General features: G+C 42.5%; 1 long non-coding RNA gene, 2 other non-coding genes and 1 pseudogene across 4 annotated transcripts; 1 reads left to right on the forward strand and 3 right to left on the reverse strand.

Annotated features, from left to right (window-relative positions):
• The first annotated feature begins 4,157 nt into the window (after positions 1–4,157).
• On the forward strand, positions 4,158–6,115 carry LOC149266211 (uncharacterized). Of its 2 annotated transcripts, XR_016252526.1 has the most exons (4): positions 4,158–4,559; positions 4,707–5,501; positions 5,634–5,748; positions 5,895–6,115. It is a non-coding gene; the product is annotated as an uncharacterized LOC149266211 (long non-coding RNA). The 2 variants fall into 2 exon arrangements; XR_016252527.1 differs by lacking the exon at positions 5,634–5,748.
• Positions 6,116–10,778: 4,663 nt separating this feature from the next.
• On the reverse strand, positions 10,779–14,143 carry LOC149266212 (25S ribosomal RNA). The gene has a single exon (XR_016261385.1). It is a non-coding gene; the product is annotated as a 25S ribosomal RNA (ribosomal RNA).
• Positions 14,144–14,389: 246 nt separating this feature from the next.
• LOC149266213 (5.8S ribosomal RNA) lies at positions 14,390–14,543 on the reverse strand. The gene has a single exon (XR_016261342.1). It is a non-coding gene; the product is annotated as a 5.8S ribosomal RNA (ribosomal RNA).
• Positions 14,544–17,312: 2,769 nt separating this feature from the next.
• Positions 17,313–19,469, reverse strand: LOC149266214 (18S ribosomal RNA; annotated as a pseudogene).
• Positions 19,470–22,491: the final 3,022 nt, after the last annotated feature.

Here is a 22,491-nt window from a genome sequence, read left to right on the forward strand (position 1 = left end):
TTCCCCAACAAGATGTTTTCAACACAATTTCCTTAGTAATGCTTTAACATTGTTGCTACACAAGTTCTTCAATGAGGCTTCTTCTAAGTCTTCAATGAGTTGTTCAACTAAGTATTCTTCAAGAAGTCTTCAATGCTTAAGGTGTCTTTAATAGGCTGCCCCAAGATATTCTCCAAGGTGTTCAAATGATCTTCAAATGCCACTCCAAGATATTCTCAATAGATTTGCACACCACTCTTACAATGTTCTTCAACAAGACTTGAGGGGTACTTCAATTCTTCTTCAATGTTTGATTCAAAATCAGCCTTCAATCAAGCCTCGAATTATGCTTCAAGTGGTATTCAATGACGGTCCAAGCAACAATCTAGGAATACCAATAAATGATTCACAGGTTGGCCGACAAATCTAGTTAATGAAGATATTCTACAATAGGCACAAAAGGCTACTTCAAATATGCTATAACAATATTTAAAGTTTTGAAGGTCTAGAATAAGGCCTCTACCATAGATCTAAGCCTCTTGCAATAATAAGCCCTTGTCCAAAACTTTATCCACAGGTTCGAGCTTCAGATCTCCATAGAATTGTCTCCAATGGTCTAAAAGTCTAGGACAAGGTCTTTACCACAGATCTTTACAAGTTGTCCCAATCATTGACTTAACTGCTCCAAAGAGGCCGCAAAATAGGCCAAAGTGCAGTCATGATGTGGCTGCCCAAAGGGCCAAAATTGCAGGCCTGAAGTGCTGTCCGAAATTGCAAGTTGTAACAGGACTGTAATCTGAGCTAAAAAGGTCACAGATCCGAGTTGTAGAGGTGACAGTCCACGAGTTTCTGCAATTTTGTCCACAAGCTATAATCCGACCTTCAGAAGGGTAGCCAAAAGAATTGCCAATAATTTTGTCTTCAACAAATCCAAGCACCGAGCTCCCTTCTATCCATTGGTTCAAGGAATGTAACTATATATTGTTCTTGAGCTGGAAGAATAAAGGAAATTTTGCCCCAAACTATAATTTTTAGTCGTCCTCTGCCTCTGTCCTGCTCCTGTGATTTCTCTCTGAAATGATCACCGAATTTTGGATGGTGAAATGAAGTGTTTAACGTCATATTTATACACATTTTGTTTTTTGAAAAAGAGTCACGTCTATTGGCCAAGGGACATGAGGCTACAAGTCGGCTTAGGTCGGCTAGGATAAAATGTATATTTTATCATCTTAAAAAATCATTTTCTCACAAACTACTGGGAGTTTCGGGACAAATAAGGGCTCATTAGAAAGGAAAAAATATACTCTACAAGATGGTATAGGACCCATGTTGATAGGCTACCTCCAAGATGACAAAATTTATTTTTCTTTGTGACTATTCTTAAATTTTATGCATAAAAAGTCTAGGACAACATGAGGAATGTTTGGGACAATGTGGCTTCTTCATTGTTATCAATGTCATCATAGGATCATAGAGTCATTATGTAGGAGTGCAACATCCATGTAGCATTACGTATCAACAATGTCATCATATACTAGTGTAGTCATAGTGCAACATCATTAGGAAAGTTCCAAGGTAGTCCTCCATATGTCATCAAGGGTTAAGGTCTAGATCATCAAGGTACATGCAACATTATAGTTAGTTCAAGAACTTCTTCATTAGTGGTTTGACATCTTCGTGGCTTGACATCTTCATTGATGGCATCCTTATCAAACAAGAGTTATGACATCATCATCTAGAATTAGGCATCTCAAGAATATTTGCCATCTCGTCCAATGCCATATTGACATCAATGACAACCTTGATTAACAATAACAATTCACGTTCCAATGAGCACTCGAGGATTTCATCTTGCACTCTAAACTTGCTTATGTTTAACATCTAACACTTCCACGAATGCCCTTTTGTTCGACATGCTTAGGAGAGGATAATTGAAGCATTGTGCTGATAAAAGTTTTTTCTCCCAACTTCTAATTATGCCTTTATAATGGAGACTTGGATTCCTTCCCTCCATTCATTATGCTCTATAACTCTTGGGTTTTCTTACAACTTGGAATTTTTTAAAAGCCTTTGTTCTTTTATGGCCTGGGAGGTCCAAACATTAATGATATCATGTGATGTAGTCTAGGAAACAAGTCTCAAGTTTTGTAATAACTGACATGAAAAGAGTTAAAGAAAGGAAAGAGAGGCAACTCTTCTCTTTGTTTTAATGGCATGTTCTTTCCACTGAGAAGTAGAGCATTGTTTGCATATGCAAAAATAATATGGATTGTCCTTGAACACTTAGACCTCAAAAGACGTAAAAGTAGTCACCTAGCATAAGTGACCATTTCTTCAATCATCTTTAAGAAAACCTAATTTAACTAACAAATTTTAGTACAATGTAATGGAGAAATGATATAGAAGTCACTCCCACAAAAACGAAAGTTTTACAAATTAACATCGATAGCGTGATGAAGAGGATTACTTCACCAATCAATGCACAACTTTTAGGCTTTGAGTATGTTTTCAAGCAAATTATTTGAGACTCTAAACTCTGGAAAATTAGGCCATCACGTGTAGTTGGGGTGTCATTTGTAGTTTCAATTTAAGGGGGAATTGAGGCCATTGGGTTCAAATTAATGACTATGATGGTTTTGTCACTTATTAACCACCCTTACAAGGGTAGGCCAACCACTTTTATGAAATTTGAACCTTGGTGGAGTTGGGACAATACCTTATTTTCACCAACTTGACTAATCTCTTGTCATTGGTCCATAATTTTTGACAAGGTAAATTATCATGGAAGGTCTTGCACAACAAGGTTTTGACAATATTACTTTATTGCAAAACCTCAACCTTTAGAACTTGATCTTCACTCTAGTTCCCATGAAATCTTGAGACCTCCTTCCTTATTCAAAGCATTTGGAAGTCTTGTGATTGTTGATACAACTCTTGGGGCAAAAGTTAGATTAGACTAGGATCTTACTGAACATCCAGATATTGATTCAGAGAACCTTGCATGAGAGAGAATTAAATTGTCCTTAAAAAAAGAGAGAGAAATTTCTAGATCCCATTCTCTCTTAACTGCACCTTGGGAGTGAGGTTTACCTAATAACCACCTCCTTTGGGTCAGGAATGTAAGGGGGTGTGTTAGAGGAATATAATAGAAATTTCAATTATAAACAAAGTCTTACCAATAACCCAAGATCTTTACATGGTGGAATAGTGCCCTTGTGGATTTTATCCAATTTTGAATTAATCGAAATTATCAAAATTTTGGAGGTACTCTCTAGCCTAGTATGGAAGAGATGTTGTCATGTCATGTAAACATTAGCAGTTTTTTGACTCCTGGTTTTGACAACCCATGGTTTTTCCCATAGTATTCTTCTTTAATGTAGCCTATTTTGATCACTCTCAGTGCTTGGTAAATTAAATAAATCTACTTTATATAAACAATTTCTATAATATTAATTCTCACAAATTTAATTAATAAAAAATGTGTTATTAAACCCAACATCTATTAAATCCCATAATTGTTAATGTGTAATAAGTGAGAAACACTATTTATATAAACATTTTCTATAATATTAATTCTCACACATTTAAATAATAAAAAATGTGTTATTAGGCCAAACATCTATTAAATCCCATAATTGTTAATGTTGTGTAATAAGTGAGAAACAATTAATGTTGTTGTTGTTGTTGTTGTTGTTTTTTTTTTTTTTTTTCCAGCTGGTTCAGCTATCCTGGTCAGTTGATCAGCTACTCCAGGTTCGATAAATCTGGGTGGACCCCACCCACCCCTCGGTCACCACAGACCCAAGGCGAGGCCCCGACTTGACCGATTGAGCTAACCCTTGGGGCTAACAATTAATGTTGTTAATTGTTAATTATTAATTATTAAATCATTTTTTTAAAAACTTAAAATGCCATAATTTTAATCCATCAAATGTATTGTTTATTTCTAAATTTTAAGTTAATTATTCATCTTAAAATAAAAAATAAATTAGGTTTGTTGTGTTGGTGCCAAGTGGTGGTCGCGTCACTTTCAAAATTTGAATTCATGTCATCATTAGAAGGCATGGTTAAAACAGCCAAACGGTAAAGCATAAATCAGAAAAAGCATGAATTAAAAGAAACAAATATAATCACCGACCTCATTACAGGCGATTCGAGTTAAGACGCCTGGCGGGAGAGGAGTGATATGTCCCTCGTCGGCCTGGACACAAAGCGGACGCGGATGTCGTCGGAGTTGTTTCACCGGACTTCTAACCCCAGAAGAAAAAACAGGGTATTCCTCTGGCATTTACTACAGAGCGCCAGACAGTTTATTCCTATGGCATTTACTACAGAGCAGCTCCAGTTCTGGGAAGAATCCCTTTTAATTGAGAAGCCGAGCCGGAACGGAAGGTGGGAAGCTGTAATATGGAAGAGGAATTGGTTGATCATGAGATAATTCCGCCCTTGAGTCCACCACCGTTCCTTCCAGCCAAAAATAATGGTAATTCACGCCGTTTTTCTTGTGCAAAAATAGGACGGGGTTACTGCACAAGATCATGTACTTCCTTCAACAACACAAAACTCGAATGAAAGCAAAGGTGAGCATTAAGTTCACATTCAGAATAGTAGCATTAAGTTCACATTAAAAATAGTAGCATTAAGTTCACATTCAGAATGCGAATGTGAGGTTAATTACGCAGCAGCAGAGACAGAGACTGAAGATGATGATGGTGATTTGATGTCAGAGTTTAGCCACGAGCTTCGGACGATCCTACACTAGTGGCTCCAGTTCAGATGCACAGGGAGTTCATGTAATGTGATGGTCTCTTCGGTGGCCATGGACGCAGGACAGAGCAGAGTTCGACTTGAGAGTTCAGGCGATGTGATGGCAGCCTTCTTGATTGTTTGTGGCGTCTGCTGTGTTGTTGATGGCGGCCTTTTTGGTTGTTTATGGTGTCTGCTGTGTTGTTTTTTGTTTTTTATAATTTTATTTTTGGCTTACTGTTTCCATCGATTTTGGTACTGTTGGCTCTCTCTGGTTATTCTCTTCTGAATTTTAAGCATGGCCATGCCGATTTTTGGTTTTGATATATTTTTTTTCTTTTTTAGCTTCTGGTTGCTTTCTCCGCTTGGCTTCGCTGTTACCAGTTGTTTTCATAATTTTATTTCTTGGGGTTAATGAATGGGAAATGAAGACGGTCCAACCCAGACCCAAAAAAGCAGACGAGCGGGATGGAGGTACTGATCGGCATCTGAGCTAGTGGCAACTTCCCCTACCTTTTCCACAAGCAGGAGAAGCACCGATTGCACGTGAAAGGAGCATTCACAAGTATAGTTTCCTCATCGAGATGTGCGAGCCGAGTCCCAAGCAAGGATCAATGATGCAATCGCCTTTTCGTCTGATTCGTATTATTTCGGTCACTAGCGAGGTATCTAAGTGCATAAAGCCCCAAGGAATAGCCAGAATCTCACGCCTGGGCTTGGCACTCCGATCTGAATCGAAACAGCCGATGCAGATTCCACTGATGCAATGGGCACAGGTGAAGATACAAATTATAATGTGATTTGTTTTAAAGTTTAGAGTCGATGCAGATTCCACTTATACAATGGGTACTGCTTCACTTCTCTCATTTTTAGACACAAATTATAATGTGATTTCTTTTAAAGTTTAGAACCAGCAATGTGAAGGAGCCATTTAATATTTTGGTGGTCTGAGAAGGAAAGAGAAAGGTCCATCAGCTTTTGGTCCAAAACCTATGGATCGTCCTCATTTCAAGCACAAGCACAGTTAATCTCTTCCTGTCCTTAGGTTGTTTTGGTCTCTTTTTAATACATTTTTATAATATGTCACTGGCTCTTCAATCTTTTTTAAGTGATTTTGTTTTTTTTTTTAATATTTGTTTTACATGATTTTTTGGTTTTATTTTTGTTAGGTTCAATGCTTGGGAAATTATCTCTAGCCCTAGCAGTGGGGCCAGGAGAGGGTGAAGGAGGAGGTGCAGTGGAGGCAGGGGAAGGCGGAGGAGGAGAAGTGCAGTGGAGGCCGGGGAAGGCGAAGGACAAGGAGGAGGTATTTTCGGTTAAATTCAACTCTTATTCTTCTACATAATTATATCAGAAGCATTTTTAAGAATTTATATCAGGTGCCTTGTAATGCAGGTAAATAAAGGTGGATGTGCACTGTTGAATCTCTCTCTCTCTGCCTTCTCTCACAGGGTGGAGTGTGAGTCCTATTTGAGCTCAAAACCCCCGTAAGCCTCGTCATTTTCTCCTGACATATGTAGGGTGTACGTCATTTTCTCCTGACATATGTAGGGTGTACGAGTTTCTGGTTTTACAAAGGATGTACTTACTTCTACCTGTAATTTGTGTTAAATATTTTCTTGTAATTTACAATTTATGGTTAATATCTCTCATTTTTTTCAGAAAATTTCTTTTAGGCCCTCGACTCCTTTCGGGTGGTGGGAGCAAAAGCGATTTGATCGTTGGATGCAATAAATGCTGCTATCTCGCTGAACACATTCGACATTAGTAATCGATCGGGAAACCGTACACGGGTATCAGAGGGTTAGTAAGGAAAGAACACCTTCGATCAACACATTAGTAAGGAAAGAATACCATCGACGGAAACACATTCCAACATGTGGATCTGGAACGCATCGAAGGAAGGGTAAGCTCCCAATGTCTCGTGAGTTTTTGTTTTCTTCGTGTTTTTAAAATATTTCTCATTATATTTTTCTGGTTTTGTTTTTGTTGTGTTCAATGGGCCAGGAAATTAAGGCTTAACCCAAACAATTCAACTAATGAAAGTTCCAATGCTCCATGGGTGTAGTGGGTGTAGCAAAGGCTAAAGAGCAGGTATGTCTGGTTTAATTTATCAAATTTTATGCAACATAATTATATGACGTGTGTTTCGAAATTCAAAGGGGCTAGTTTATGATTTCTGGTCTTTGCAAAATGTACTTATTTCTACTTTAAAGTCTTTGGTCTCTTTTTCTTTACCTATATATATTCCATGAAGACAAGTGCATATTTGATATTTTAGGAAGAAATCAAAATATAGATATATAGATTCCTTCCATCACTCCAGACATACTTTGCCAGTTTTGTTGCTTGCTCAGATTTTACCACTCCAAACAGACTTAAACAACTAAATTTACACTAATTAAAATGGCCCATGTAAATAGTCTTCCAAAGGCAATAGATAATTGTTGGTATGAATACAAATAATACTTAAAACATTAAAAACCAACTATCTTCTAGGAAGTTTCAACTTTCTTTAATAAGAAAACTATTTCTTCATACAATAAATTCTTCCACCAGATTTGCAAATTAGTCAAAAAGGATTTTGACTAGTTTCAACATCGTTGCCTGCAATGACAGTTTTTTTCTGAAAACTGTCATTGCAGGCAACGATGTTGAAACTATAAACATGCAGAAAGGAGAATTACAGATTTAGATCTCACCTCTGTAATTATTTCCATGATTGTAATTTAGCTTAAGCCTAGTGTAAGGGGCTCATTAAACTTCATCCCAAGGATTCTCCACCAATAATAATCAAATCATCTCCAACTACATTAACAATAGTTCTTATCAAAGAAAAACATTGATTGATGAAATAGACACATGCCTCCAAACTAGTTGCTTAGGGTCCAACATCGATGTGTCATTTTGTTATGATGGAAAACTCTAAAAATTGCTCAACCCTCTTTCTGTTTGACTCCATTTGACTCCATTTTGCCATTTGCAAGATTAACAAGAAATCTGACATAGTCCCTATGCATGAACATCTGTCCCTTATAGGCACTTCCATCCTTATATATAGTTGCATCTATAGGTTAAGGCCATGTATAACCTATATGTTCAACTCTGCCTACCCACGACTCTGTTACACATAGCCACAATAAATGCTTCATTTTTGTTGGGTATGGTCCAAGACCCTTTATGCTTACCCTTTATGGTCCAAGACTTCTGGTTCCAACTTGGGGACTAGTGGTCCTCTCGAGAACACTTGGGAATCCCAAAATATCATCCTTGCTTCAACATGTGGTTGCTAAAATGAATTTTGTAATCCAGTGAAGCCACCTCAAGATCTCCAAGGTGTAATGACCTTTTCCCCTGTGTTCTTGATTGCTAAAGAAAACAAAGCCATGTCAAAATGTGATTGCTTGCATGAAAATCTTTCATTTTACTTCTAATCCAATCCTCCATTGACTCAAGAGCTATAATCACTTTTCTCCACAAGCCTTCATTCCTTTTCATTCTCCATAAACTTTTTGTTGCTAAATCTTGTTCAAATAGATGAATATTCTTTAATTCCTCTATACTCTTTATGGTTTTGCAATCTTTTTCCTCTTAAAATATGGTATTCCTTCCCTTTATATTTTTCTTTTCCACTGGAAGCTAAAGCACGTTTGGTATTCCTTCCCTTTATCTTTTTCTTGTCCATAGGAAGCTAAAGTACCTTTTTCTATTTTTTCCCAACATTCCTTTTGGTATCTAAAGCTAAAAATGCCAATAAATAGGTATCCCCTCCAAAACTAATTTGACCAAAGTTAGCTTGCATTTTTTGGATAACATCGGTAGCAAGAATTAGTCATCCTCTCTTCAATTTTTTTCATAGAGCCAACTCCAATCCTTGAATTTGTAGTTAGTAGGGTTGAGGAAAAACCTTAGATATTTTAACCTTGCATCAATATTTGAGCAAATTGTCTCTCTACCTTCACATACATCCATTTTGCATGCTCAGGGATCTCTTTATACTTTTCTACTTCCACAACTGTTTACATGCCAAACAATTTTTTTCATTTACAATTTTTTTTCATTTACAAATAGTAAATAGGACAAGGAGAAATAGGTTCTCATTTTAATACCCTTCCCTTTTAGATGCATTCACCATTATGCTCAAACCTTTTGCAACCAACACTGATAAATAAGGAGACATAGGGCATCCCCACATTAGACCCCTAAGAAGTTGAGAAAATGCACCCCATAATCTAATTTACTACTTAAGATCTCATCCCAATCTGAATCAAAATAATCCCATGATCTAACTAGCCCACCCTATATTAAGCCTTAGCTAAGTCTAATTTCATCATAATAGTTGAAATTTTTTACTTTTTCTTATATGTAGTCCTCGTTGTGCTATTCCTCACCACATTGTGAAGAAAACCAAACAACTCTTTTGAGACAAAGTCAGGGGGAATTCTTTCTTTTAAGCCTATTTGTTGTAATTATTGTTGAAATTTTGTACACAGAATTGCATCGTGAGATAGGGCTATAATCATCAAAATTTTATGGATCGTTTTGCTTTGGAAGAGCTATAAATGTTTCATTCAATGCAATAATACTTCACTCTAAACTCTAGATTCTTTTATCACTCTCAGCAACTCCTATTCTAGGAGGTCACAAAAACACAAATAAAATTTCATTGTCCAACTATGTGGACTTAGTCTATTTGGTTTCTTAAAAAGATTGTAGAATTGATTTGAGTCCCTCTTTGGTTACTTTAGCTTCAAGTTCTTCATTTTGTTGTTCTTCAATCACTATTATGTTTGCCTTAGGAGGTTCTTGGAATAAACTTTTGAAGTGCTTTACTCCTCTTGATGCCATCTTTGAGAATTTTCATAGCTTCCTCCCATCTTTCTTACTTATCTCCCATGTATTTTTGATGTTCTTTTGATGTTTCATGTAGTTTTGGAAGAATTTAGTATTCTGGTTGCCCTTTATCAACCAAGTAGCCCTATTCTTTAGTCTCCACTCAACTTCTTCCTGCTCCAATAGATTCATTTTTATAACTTCTCCTTTTTTGTAATGATTTGTTCCTTTTATGTTTCAAACAATTTCTTGATCTATTCCTTGGTCTCAGTAAGCTTTTGTTGAGCATTCTAGGAGTTTTTCTTTTTCCACTATGCTATTATGTTTTAAACTTTCATCAAATTTATTTCGGATAGATAAATAGTTGTCTCCCTTGTACAAGGTTCATATTTCTTCCAATTCTAGGTGATCAAATTTCTGAAACCTTCTTCTTTTAGCAAATTATGGTTAAATTTGAAGGGTTTTTTTATGCTTCTCATCTTTTTCTAATTGTAACAATATGGCTAGATGGTCTAAAGGTCTCCCTAACCTTACCCATGACTTAAGTCCTTCCACATCCTCCAAAATCTTTTTTGCTACCAAAACCCTTTCTAATCTGCTTGACACCTGCTCCCTGGGACATGGAAACCCCAAGTTTCCCCAGACTTGGGTGTCGATTTTGGCCATGGCGCGACATGGAAACCTTAGGTTTTCCTAGGCTTGGGCGCGACATGGAAACCCTAGGTTTTCCCAGGCTTGGGCGCACATGGAAACCCCAGGTTTTCCCAGGCTTGGGCGCCGGGGCGCGACATGGAAACCCCAAGTTTCTCCAGGCTTGGGCGCCGGGGCGCAACATGGAAACCCCAAATTTTGGGCGCGACATGGAAACCCCAAGTTTTGGGCGTCGGGGCGTGACATGGAAACCCCAAGTTTTGGGCGCCGGGGCACGACATGGAAACCCCAAATTTTGGGTGCGGCATGGAAACCCCAAGTTTTGGGCGTCGGGGCGCGACATGGAAACCCCAAATTTTGGGTGCCGGGGCGCGACATGGAAACCCCAATCTTCCCCAGGCTTGGGCGCCTTTTTTGTCGCAACGTGGAAACCCCAAATTTCCCGCCCCCAAGCAAAGCATTTATGAGATGTGAGCAATAAAAAAATGTCGTTTGGAGGACGAGGCAAAGGCGCAAGAGCGAGAGAGTTGTCCGGATTTGTTTGAATAATGTGTGACAAGAGCTAAGCTCTGAATCGAGGCGACCAAGGGTTGAATCTCAGTGGATCGTGGCAGCAAGGCCACTCTGCCACTTACAATACCCCATCGCGTATTTAAATCGTCTGCAAAGGATTCTTCTCAACGATCGTTTGGAATTGAACTTCAAAGCTGCCCCGACTAAGATGCTTCACGATCGCGGTTTGCAAATGACAAGGGCCCTTGGGGGCGACAAAGTGGCGCCCCTACTGCAGGTCGAGATACAGTCGAAGAGTGACATGCACCGCTTCTAGCGTGGATTCTGACTTAGAGGTGTTTAGTCATAATTCGACACATGGTAGCTTCGCGCCACTAGCTTTTCAACCAAGCACGATGACCAATTGTGTGAATCAACAGTTCCTCTGGTACTAAGTTGAATCACTATTGCAATGCGGTTCATCAGTAGGGTAAAACTAACCTGTCTCACGACGGTCTAAACCCAGCTCACGTTCCCTATTGTGGGTGAACAATCCAACACTTGGTGAATTTTGCTTCAAAATGATAGGAAGAGCTGACATTGAAGGATAAAAAAGCAACGTCGCTATGAACGCGTGGCTGCCACAAGCTAATTATCCATGTGGTAACTTTTCTGACACCTCTAGCTTCAAATTCCGAAAATCTAAAGGATCGATAGGCCACGCTTTCACAGTTTGTATTCGTATTGAAAATCAAAATCAAATGAGCTTTTACCCTTTTGTTCCACACGAGATTTCTGTTCTCGTTGAGCTCATCTTAGGACACTTGCGTTATCTTTTAACAGATGTGCCACCCTAGCCAAACTCCCCACTTGACAATGTCTTCCACTCAGATTGACCTGTCGAAATGTGCCTTAAGGCCAAAAACAAGGGGAGTGCCTCGTCTCCGCCCCAGGGAATAAGTAAAATAACGTTAAAAGTAGTGGTATTTCACTTGCGCCGAAATCGTCTCCCACTTATTCTACACCTCTCAAGTCATTTCACAAAGTCGGACTAGAGTCAAGCTCAACAGGGTCTTCTTTCCCCGCTGATTCTGCCAAGCCCGTTCCCTTGGATGTGGTTTCACTAGATAGTAGATAGGGACAATGGGAATCTCATTAATCCATTCATGCACGTCACTAATTAGATGACGAGGCATTTGGCTACCTTAAGAGAGTCATAGTTACTCCTGTCGTTTACCCTCGCTTGGTTGAATTTCTTTACTTTGACATTCAGAGCACTGGGCAGAAATCACATTGCCTTAGCATCTGCATGGACCATCGGAATGCTTTGTTTTAATTAAACAGTTGGATTCCCCTTGTCCGTATCAGTTCTGAGTCGACTGTTCGCCGCCTAGGGAAAAGCCCCCGGTAGGGGGCATTCTACGCCCATAGCCCAATCAGCATGCGACTGCTCGCCCTCGCCGCAAGAGTAGCTTGGGTAGACTGCCTACAACCCACGAGTTGAGGGTGCAGACCCCTAGGCCCAACCCTCAGAGCCAATCCTTTTCCTAAAGTTACGGATCCGTTTTGCCGACTTCCCTTACCTACATTGTTCTATTGACTAGAGGCTGTTCACCTTGGAGACCTGATGCTGTTATGAGTACAACTGGGCATGAATGGTACTCGATCCTCCAGATTTTCAAGGGCCGTTGAGGGTGCACCAGACACCGCAAGATGTGCGGTGCTCTTCCATTTGCTGGACCCTATCTCTGGGTGAACCGATTCCAGGGTGGGCAAGTTGTTAAAATGAAAAGATAACTCTTCCCGGGGCCCCCGACGACGTCTCCAGATTTCCTAACATTGCCGCCCGACGCCATGTCCCGGTTCGGGAATCTTAACCCGATTCCCTTTAGATGCTCGTGCAGAGTTCACCCTTGATACAAGGCTTCCCCATCTTTTAGGATCGCCTAAACCACGTCCATGTGCTGTTCACATGGAACCTTTCCCCACTTCAGTCTTCAAAGTTCTCATTTGAATATTTGCTACTACAACCAAGATCTGCACCGGGGGCCGATCCACCCAAGCTCATGCCTGAGGTTTCTCAACGACCCCTGTGTCCTCCTACTCATCGAAGCCCGACAATTGCTCCGACGGTTGAGGATAGGTTGCGCGCTTCAGCGCCATCCATTTTCAGGGCTAGTTGATTTGGCATGTGAGTTGTTACACACTCCTCAACGGATTTCGACTTCCATGACCGTTGTCCTGCTATCTTAAACAACCAACACCCTTTTAGTTCATCTCGCATCGCCAGTTCTGCTTACAAAAAATGGCCCACTTGGAGCTCTCGATTGCATGGCATGGCTCAATGGAGCAGCCACACCCTCTTACCTATTTAAAGTTTGAGTATAGGTCGAGGGCGTTACGCCCCCGATGCCTCTAATCATTTGCTTTACCCAATAAAACTCGTGCGTGAGCTCCAACTATCTTGAGGGAAACTTCGGAGGAAACCAGTTACTGGATGGTTTGATTAGCCTTTCACCCCTATACCCAAGTTAGACGAACAATTTGCATGTCAGTATTGCTACGAGCCTCCACTAGAGTTTCCTCTGGCTTTGCCCTACTCAGGCATAGTTCACCATCTTTCGGGTCCGAACAGTTGTGCTCGCACTCGAACCCTTCGCATAAGCTCAAGGTCGGTCGACGATGCACCCCCCCAGAGAGGGGAGCTCGCCCGTCAGCTTCCTTGCGCCTCGGAGGTTTTCAAACCCGTCGACTCGCACACATGTTAGACTCCTTGGTTGGTGTTTCAAGACGGGTCGAATGGAAAGCCCGCCAACCAACACCACGAGTGCGCAGGTGCACACGACCCGCCACAAGGGTACACGCTTCGTTCCTTGACCATCGCTACCACAAATCGATAGGTAGTAATCCACCCGTGCTCGTGACGATGTAGCAGCCCGTGTTAGCTTGCACCTCAAGTCGAGTGGCGGACAAGCCTGAGCCGTTCCACATCCGACCGAGATGCATCGACAGCCTCCAACCGCTTCCCTCCCGACAATTTCAAGCACGCTTTAACTCTCTTTTCAAAGTCTTTTTCATCTTTCTCTCGCGGTACTTGTTCGTTATCGGTCTCATGCCCGTATTTAGCCTTGGACGGAATTTACCACCCAATTAGGGCTGCATTCCCAAACAACCCGACTCGCTGACAAGGCCTCGTGATGCGACAGGGTCCCGGCCTGACGGGGAACTCACCCTCTCAGGTGCCCCCTTCCAAGGGATTTGGCCCAGGTCCGCTGCTGAGGACGCTTCTACAGACTACAATTCAAGCAATGCTGACACCCGATTTTCATACTGGGCTCTTCCCGGTTTGCTCGCCGCTACTAGGGAAATCCTTGTAAGTTTCTTTTCCTCTGCTTAATTATATGCTTAAACTCAGCAGGTGTTCTCGTCTGAGCTGAGGTTGCAAGTTGGAGCTAAATCTGCCCTACCCGATGGGAGGACAAGAGAGAGCAAAGCAAGTTTGAGTGATGCCACACAAAGCCTGCATCAGCTAACGTCGACTGCCCAACCAAGGGGACAAGATCACCACTTGCCGACGCACGCCACAAAACATCGCTTGAGGTATTTCAGCCAACCGCACTGCATTGGGCACGGACGACCAGCTCCGCTGCTCCCTAACATATTGCAAGGAGTGTGTTTGAATGGGATGCGACACCTAGACAGACGTGCCCTTGACTGAGGCCTCGGGTGCAAATTGCGTTCAAAAACTCGATGATTCACGGGATTCTGCAATTCACACTAAGTATTGCATTTCGCTACGTTCTTCATCGTAACAAGAGCCGAGATATCCGTTGCTGAGAGTCGTTTCCACGTATTACCAACAAATCCGCCACAACACTGAATAGGGCACCCCCCACGACAAATGTAAGGCTAAGGGCCAAAAGGAGGAAAGGAAGAAAAACACATGAAAGAAAGAGAAACAAGGGTGTCTACCCCCTCACAGGAGGAGGCTCAAATAGAGAACAATCTTCCTGAGCCCCATGCCCTCGCAAAAAGGGGGGAACTGCATGGAACAACAATCGAGAAGGATTAGGGTGGCCACCTCGGGAGCTCGCATTGCTTTTAATCGTTCCCGAACACTAGTCAACAACAATTCTTGCGTTTCTCTGTAAAGCTAGGGATCGAAAGGAAGAAGGGAAGAAAACAAGGTGAAAGAAATAGAGATCAAACGTGGCTACCGACTCACAAGGGGAGGCTCAAACAAAGCACAAGCTTTCCAAGCCCCGTGCCTTCGCAAAAAGGGGGGATTTGAAGGGGATGACGATCGAGATGGACTAGGGTGGCCACCCCGAGAACTTGCACTGCGTTTCGTCCTTCCTGAACACCAATCCACAACAATCCCACATTTTCTCCGTAAAGCTAGGGGCCAAAAGGAAGAAGGGAAGAAAACAACATGAAAGAAAGAGATATCAAATGTGGCTACTGGCTCACAAGGGGAGTCTGAAACAAAGAACAAGCTTCCCAAACCCCGTGCCTTCACAAAAAGGGGGGAACTACAGGGGACGACGATCGAGAAGGACTAGGGTGGCCACCTCGGGAACTCACACTGCTTTTCGTCCTTCCTGAACACCAATCCACAACAATCCCCCCTTTTCTTCGTAAAGCTAGGGGGCAAAAGGAAGAAGGGAAGAAAACAACATGAAACAAAGAGATATCAAACATGGCTACTGGCTCACAAGGGGGGGGACAACATGAAACAAAGAGATATCAAACATGGCTACTGGCTCACAAGGAGTGGGGGGGGGGGGGGGCGGGCTCAAACAGAGAACAAGCTTCCCAAACCCCATGCCTTCACAAAAAGGGGGGAATTGCAGGGGACGACGATTGAGAAGGACTAGGGTGGCCACCCCAGGAACTCACACTGCTTTTCGTCCTTCCTGAACACCAATCCACAACAATCCCACCTTTTCTCTGTAAAGCTAGGGGAAAAAGGAAGAAGGGAAGAAACCAACATGAAACAAAGAGATATCAAACATGGCTACCGGCTCACAAGGGGGAGGCTCAAACCGAGAACAAGCTTCCAAAACCTCGTGCCTTCACAAAAAGGGGGGAACTGCAAGGGACGACGATCGAGAAGGACTAGGGTGGCCACCCCAGGAACTCACACTACTTTTCGTCCTTCCCGAACACCAATCCACAACAATCCCACCTTTTCTCCGTAAAGCTAGGGGCAAAAGGAAGAAGGGAAGAAAACAACACGAAAGAAACAAAAATCCTAGGAAAAGAGAGGCTCACCAGCATGTCGAGGAGATGTTGCCTATCCAAAAAGAAAGAAAACAAGGCACCCAATCAAAGCATCCCACCTCTTCACACCCTTCCACATACATTACGACACAACACCCTTTCTAGCTTACAACATAACAAACAACAATCAAACAACCAAGCAAATAAATCACAACCTAAACTTGACCACTAGAAAAGACGAGGGCCGCGATGAGACCAGTGTCTGGAGCACGTTACTGAGAGGTAAACAACCCCCCAACCCGGCACAAGGCTTCAAACGACAAAAGAATACACTAATAGCAAACCCACCCTGCTATTGCACCCCTCCATGTACAAAACACCCAACAACCTTTCCAGTGAGAAAGTCAAGGGGGGGTCAAGAATCAAACTCCAAAGAGGAGTTGTCATGGGCTGACACTCAATGCTGGAGAAAGCCACGGGCCACAAATACATTGATGGTGCAAGGCCACTAAAGAGGGATGTCCGCAAAGTGCACACCACGAAACCAAGAAATGACCAAGTCGCACAAAAAACCCACAATCCAAAGGGAGAAACAAAGACATAACCCGCTACTTCTTTCCTTAGAAGGGGAGTGGCTCATGAGAGGACGAGGAATTCCCTTGACGGCAAAGGCACGAGATAAGAATGCCACCTCATGCCCATTGACGGGGAAACTTGCGATCTCGATGGAGCTCAGACCGAGGGAGGGGTTTTTCATTACCTGGACACCCAACCCTTCCGCGAGGGCAGATCGAGGAACGGTCGAGAGGACTAGGGTGGCCAGCCCAACGGATTGCACCGCTCTTCATCCATCCCATATTGACCCCACCCTGACCATTTCCCCTCACGGAAGGATTGAGGTACCAGGCACGCGCGCAACCACTCCCTTGACCCAACCACCAACAAAAAACTCACCCAAGCAACACATAAACCACCGCTGCCTTTTCAAGAGAACCAACTATGGAGGCTCGCACCCTTGGCCCATGCCTTCCAACGAACAAAAGACCGAGCACTGCCACTACGAATGAGTCTAAATTTATCCATCGTATTGCCCAAGCACCTCAACTACAACAACCATGCCCCGCCGAACAGATCGTCGGAGAGGGCTCCCAAGAAACAAGCTTCCGAACCCCCTATAGAAACACATTGGGGGAAAGAAAAACAAAGGATGGGTGGGACAAGCACAAGCATGGCTTGCAAGCACACGAAAAAACAAGCGTGACCTCAAGACAAGCAACCAACAATGTTCCCGCCAAACACCAAACCCACTCCCCTAGAGATGCACCACACGGGCCCACATTGCAATCGAAACCCACCCAACCCGAACCAAAAAAGCAAACCCCTGCTATCAATGATCCTACCGCAGTTTCACCTACGGTAACCTTGTTATGACTTCTCCTTCCTCTAAATGATAAGGTTCAATGAACTTCTCACGACGTCGATGGCAGCAAACCACCATCGTCGACTCCATTCGAACACTTCATCAGATCATTCAATCGGTAGGAGCGATGGGTGGTGTGTACAAAGGGCAGGGACGTAGTCAACACGAGCTGATGACACGTACTTACTAGGAATTCCTCGTTGAAGACCAATAATTGCAATGGTCTATCCCCATCATGATGCAATTTGAGAAGATTTCCCGATCTCTCGAACCAGGAAGAAAAACTCATTGGCTGCATTAGTGTAGTGCGTGTGCGGCCCAGAACATCTAAGGGCATCAAAAACCTGTTATTGCCTCAAACCTCCATGGTCTAAATGGCCATAGTCCCTCTAAGAAGCTGGTCGCGAAGGACCATAGTCACTCCACTAAGAATGACCATGCACCACCACCCATAGAATCAAGAAAGAGCTCTCAATCTGTCAATCCTTACTATGTTTGGACCTGGTAAGTTTCCCCGTGTTGAGTCAAAAAAAGCCGCAGTCTCCACTCCTAGTGGTGCCCTTCCGTCAATTCCTTTAAGTTTCAGCCTTGTGACCATACTTCCCCCGGAAGCCAAACACTCTGATTTCTCAGAAGGTGCTGGCGGAGTCCTTAGAGCAACATCTGCCAATCCTTGGTTGTTAAATTTGGACAACTAGGTCCAAACTCCATGTTCTGATGCTCAGATTAAGAGGCTAATATTTTTGTTGGATTCCTCTTTCTGAGAGGTGTAAAATCCATATAAAAATAGTCTTAATCCGATGAGCAGAACTTATATTTTGAATTTATTATTCTTAATAAATTATATGTGCAAAGGTCAGCCAGTTTTGTAATGTAGGCTCACATGCCCAACAGATGTGTCACACACCCTCATTGATGGATATATATATACAGGAAAAGTTGGAGAGAATTTGATCTCAACACAACTCACATCTTCCTCTCTCATCCTAAAAAGTACGAGCTACCTGGAGGACGAATTTCAGCCACACGTGGGAAGGACGAAGAGGATTTTTCTGCTGCTAGGGTTTTGCAGAAGTTTGACCAGCGTTGACTTTGGTCAACGCTTGGTCCAAACAAGCTGAAAACTTGTGGGAGGTTCGATTTTTGAAGCCCATACTACCTGGCACAAAAATCGAGGTCAAAGGGTTGACCGTTTTGCTGCTGCGTTGACTTTTAGCTTGCTGCCCCTGCGTTGACTTTTCAGGACAGCGTTGACTTTTGTAGAACTGACTTGGGTTGACTCATCTACTGGTTGGAGGGTTGTTGTGACACATGCTGGGCTGGCTGACCATAGGAGACTTTGCTGGTTGAAGCATCCTGTTGACCGCCGAAACAATCACATACATTTTTCTTGTTTCTGATTTGTCTTTTGTAAGATCTGCTTATATGTTCTATCTGCATTTTGCTTATCTACTTGTATGATTGCTGTGAGAAAAGTGAAATTGCTCTTAGCATAGAACATCTACAAAACTTTACATTGGTCGGCATCGTTTATGGTTGAGACTAGGATGGTATTTGATCATCTTCGAGCCCCCAACTTTCATTCTTGATTAATGAAAACATCCTTGGCAAATGCTTTCGCAGTAGTTTGTCTTTCATAAATCGAAGAATTTCACCTCTGACAATGAAATACGAATGCCCTTGACAGTCCCTATTAATCATTACTCTGGTCCCGAAGGCCAACACAATAGGACCAGACTCTTATCATGTTATTCCATGCTAATGTATTCAGAGCATAAGCTTGCTTTGAGCACTCTAATTTTTTCAAAGTAAAAGCGCCAGAGCCGCGACCCAGCCAATTAAGGCCAAGAGCACGTTGCCGACAAAAGGGACGGAAGGGCAGGTGCACACCGAGTAGGCAGACCGACCTTTACGACCTAAGATCCAACTACGAGCTTTTTAATTGCAACAACTTAAATATATGCTATTGGAGTTGGAATTACCGCAGTTGCTGGCACCAGACTTGCCCTCCAATGGATTGTCATTAAGGGATTTAGATTGTACTCATTCCAATTACCAAACTCGATGAGCCCAATTGATGAGCCTCATCATTGAGAAATTATATGAGCCTCATCATTGAGAAATTATATGAGCCTTAATTGGCCTTAATTCACCTCTTAGCTTAGTCAAACCAACTATTCTCACAACTTATTGCATACTTTTGATTATATTTTGTTTATGAAATGAGTTAGAGTTGGATATTTGGCTTTGTGGTCTAATGTGCATGTAATGTAGGAATAAAGGATAAAAGCAAGGAAAAATGCAGGTATAAAGGATAAAAGCAAGGAACTATGGCAAAGACCTTGGTAAAACTAGAATGGGACAAGGGAGAGTAATTATAGGAGGTAAATCCTCCTCATTTACTACCCCTCCATTCGAATATTCCTCCACCAGCTCGGAGTGCAAACAACCATCACTTTGAAGACTAGAAGACAGCCGAGCAAGTGAAAAGGACAAAAACCAGTTTTTCTTGAGTTAGAGGCCAAGCCTCCCTAATGGGAAGGAAGTCGTTAGAGACTTCAAATGTATAAATAGAGAGGCTTAGGACCTCAGTAGGATTTAGACTTCTATTGTAAAAACTCCACTTTATTTCTGAGCTGCAAGACTTGTGACAGTTTGTTTTGTAATCCATGGTTTTTATAATAAGAATGAGTTCTGTTTAAGCTAGCTCTGAGTTAACTCCGAGGGCTGAAGCTCTTGGGTTAGGGCCCGACCCAAGCAGCCAAAGCTCCTCTTTATTGTACTGTTATGCTAGCATAGATTCTTGGTTTTCGTTGTTCATTTGCTGAAGTAGCTTAGATTTCTGTTTCTGTTCATTTGCTTAAGTAGTTTCATGGTTTTTTGTTTATTTGCTTTAGTAGTTGCACTTTCGTTACAACAGTATAGCATAGATTGTTCATGGTTTTTTTGTTCAGTTGCTTCAGTTTATTTCCATTTGTGTCTTCTTTCAATTCCCAGGTTAGTTAGAGGAAAAAGATCACTATCAGGCTGTGCGCAGGTGTCTTGGCCTCATCTCCTCCCTCTGGGACCATGACTTGAGGAAGGGACCCTTCAGCAGCCCCAAAAACACAGGTTTCTGGTTCTCGCATGAGCTAGGGAGTTTGTTGTTTGATGTAGTTATTTGTTCACCCGCACTAGTTTTCTTTGTCGTTTTCGTTTAAAACCGCCTTCAGCACATTCCTCATGCATCGCTTCCTCATCGTCCGATCACCAATAAACCTTCACAATCATCGTTTGATTCATTATTTTCTCCAACTGCTGCCTCACGTGGAGTCCACCACTTGCTTTATGAGCTTTAATCTCCATCGTCGATCTGTCTCTTGATCTGATGGCTATTGCGTCACCCAATCACTTTATGTGCTTTAAACCCCCACCGTCGATCTGCCTCGCCTGATCCGACGGCTATCGCTTCACCCGATCATCAACTAGTTTGGTCGATCTCCATCGTTGATCAGCCCCGCCTAATCCAACGGCTATCACGCAATCTCACGCAAATTAGTGCATGAACGTTATCTGCTCGAGAGCACGCGAGAAAAGTGGTTTTCTCGTGCTACGTGTCGCGCAGTAAGGCTAATCGCGTGAAATTTCAGAATTCCGCTTACTGCTTTAAGGGCGCGCTAGAAACTACTTACCGCCTTAGAAACCCGCTCCATCATTTCCGCACGTTCCTTTTTCACGCGATACGATCTCCGCCGTCCATCTCTTTACTTAACCTCCGCGATAAGACCTCAGCCGTTCATCCTGTGCGTTCACCATGTTCATCCATCTAGTCACTTAAGCCTTCGCGATAAGATCTCCACCGTTCATCGCTTCGTTACCCCGTCCGCCCATCTCTTCACTTAATTCCTCGCGATATGATCTCCGCCGTTCATCGCTTCATTAACCTCGTTCATCCATTTATTCGTTTAAGACCCCGCGATACGATCTCCGCTGTTCATTGCTTCATTAACCTTGTTCATCCATTTATTCGCTTAAGACCTCGCGATAAGATCTCCACCGTCCATCTTCTGCTTGTTGATCGATCCAACGGTCCCTATGTGCTATTGCATCCTTACGTCCTCCTTTCATTGATTTCGACCTCCGATTGCTCTTCCACTTGAAAACCGATTTAGCTTAGTTTCCTTTGCTTACACCTTAGTTTGGTTTTGATGCTCTTTACCTCTGCAACTTAGATAGCAACATTAGATTAGTGTTAATTTAGCAATTCTGCTTAGCATAACTGTTTGGATGGTTAGTTAGGTTATGGTATGGTTTAGCATTTCATGCTGTTTTCTTCAATATTGCAGTAGAAGTAGCTCTCCCTTAGGATAGGTTTGCTCTTTTTCCATCAAAGAGTTAAGCTTCTTCTGACTGTATAGAAGTCTGGCTTGGAACCCCTAGGGTCTCTTGCTAGATGAGCAGTGACAACAGGCAGTACCTTCACTTTTACTTGTGCATATAACACTGTCACCTCCAAGTTTGTACGAACCCCGGGTTGATAAGTAAAGCTGGTAGCCCTAGGAGTTTCAACATTCTTGTTGCAATACCTAGGCTCATCACCAATATTGTTATTTATTGTCACTACCTCCCCATGTCAAGATTGGGTAATTTGCGCGCCTGCTGCCTTCCTTGGATGTGGTAGCCGTTTCTCAGGTTCCCTCTTCGGAATCGAACCCTAATTCTTCGTCACCCGTCACCACCATGGTAGGCCTCTATCCTACCATCGAAAGTTGATAGGGCAGAAATTTGAATGAAGCATCGCTAGCATAAGGGCTGTGCGATCCGTCGAGTTATCATGATTCACCGGAGAAGCGGGCAAGCCCGCGCTGACCTTTTATCTAAAAAATGCATCCCTTCCAAAGAGTCGGGACTTGGTGCATGTATTAGCTCTAGAATTACTACGGTTATCCGAGTAGTATGGTACCATCAAAAAAACTATAACTGATTTAATGAGCCATTCATAGCTTCACAGTCTGAATTAGTTCATACTTAGACATGCATGGCTTAATCTTTGAGACAAGCATATGACTACTGGCAGGATCAACCAGGTAGCACCCTCCCACTTCAAAGGGCATTCCGGGCGCTCTCTTACTAAGAGCCAACCTGAACACCCATCAAGTCAAAGAGAT

Source organism: Pinus tabuliformis, chromosome 6 (assembly GCF_031772625.1).
Source record: "Pinus tabuliformis cultivar Carrire ecotype Pingquan chromosome 6, CPIR1, whole genome shotgun sequence".
Taxonomy (NCBI): Eukaryota; Viridiplantae; Streptophyta; class Pinopsida; order Pinales; family Pinaceae; genus Pinus; species Pinus tabuliformis.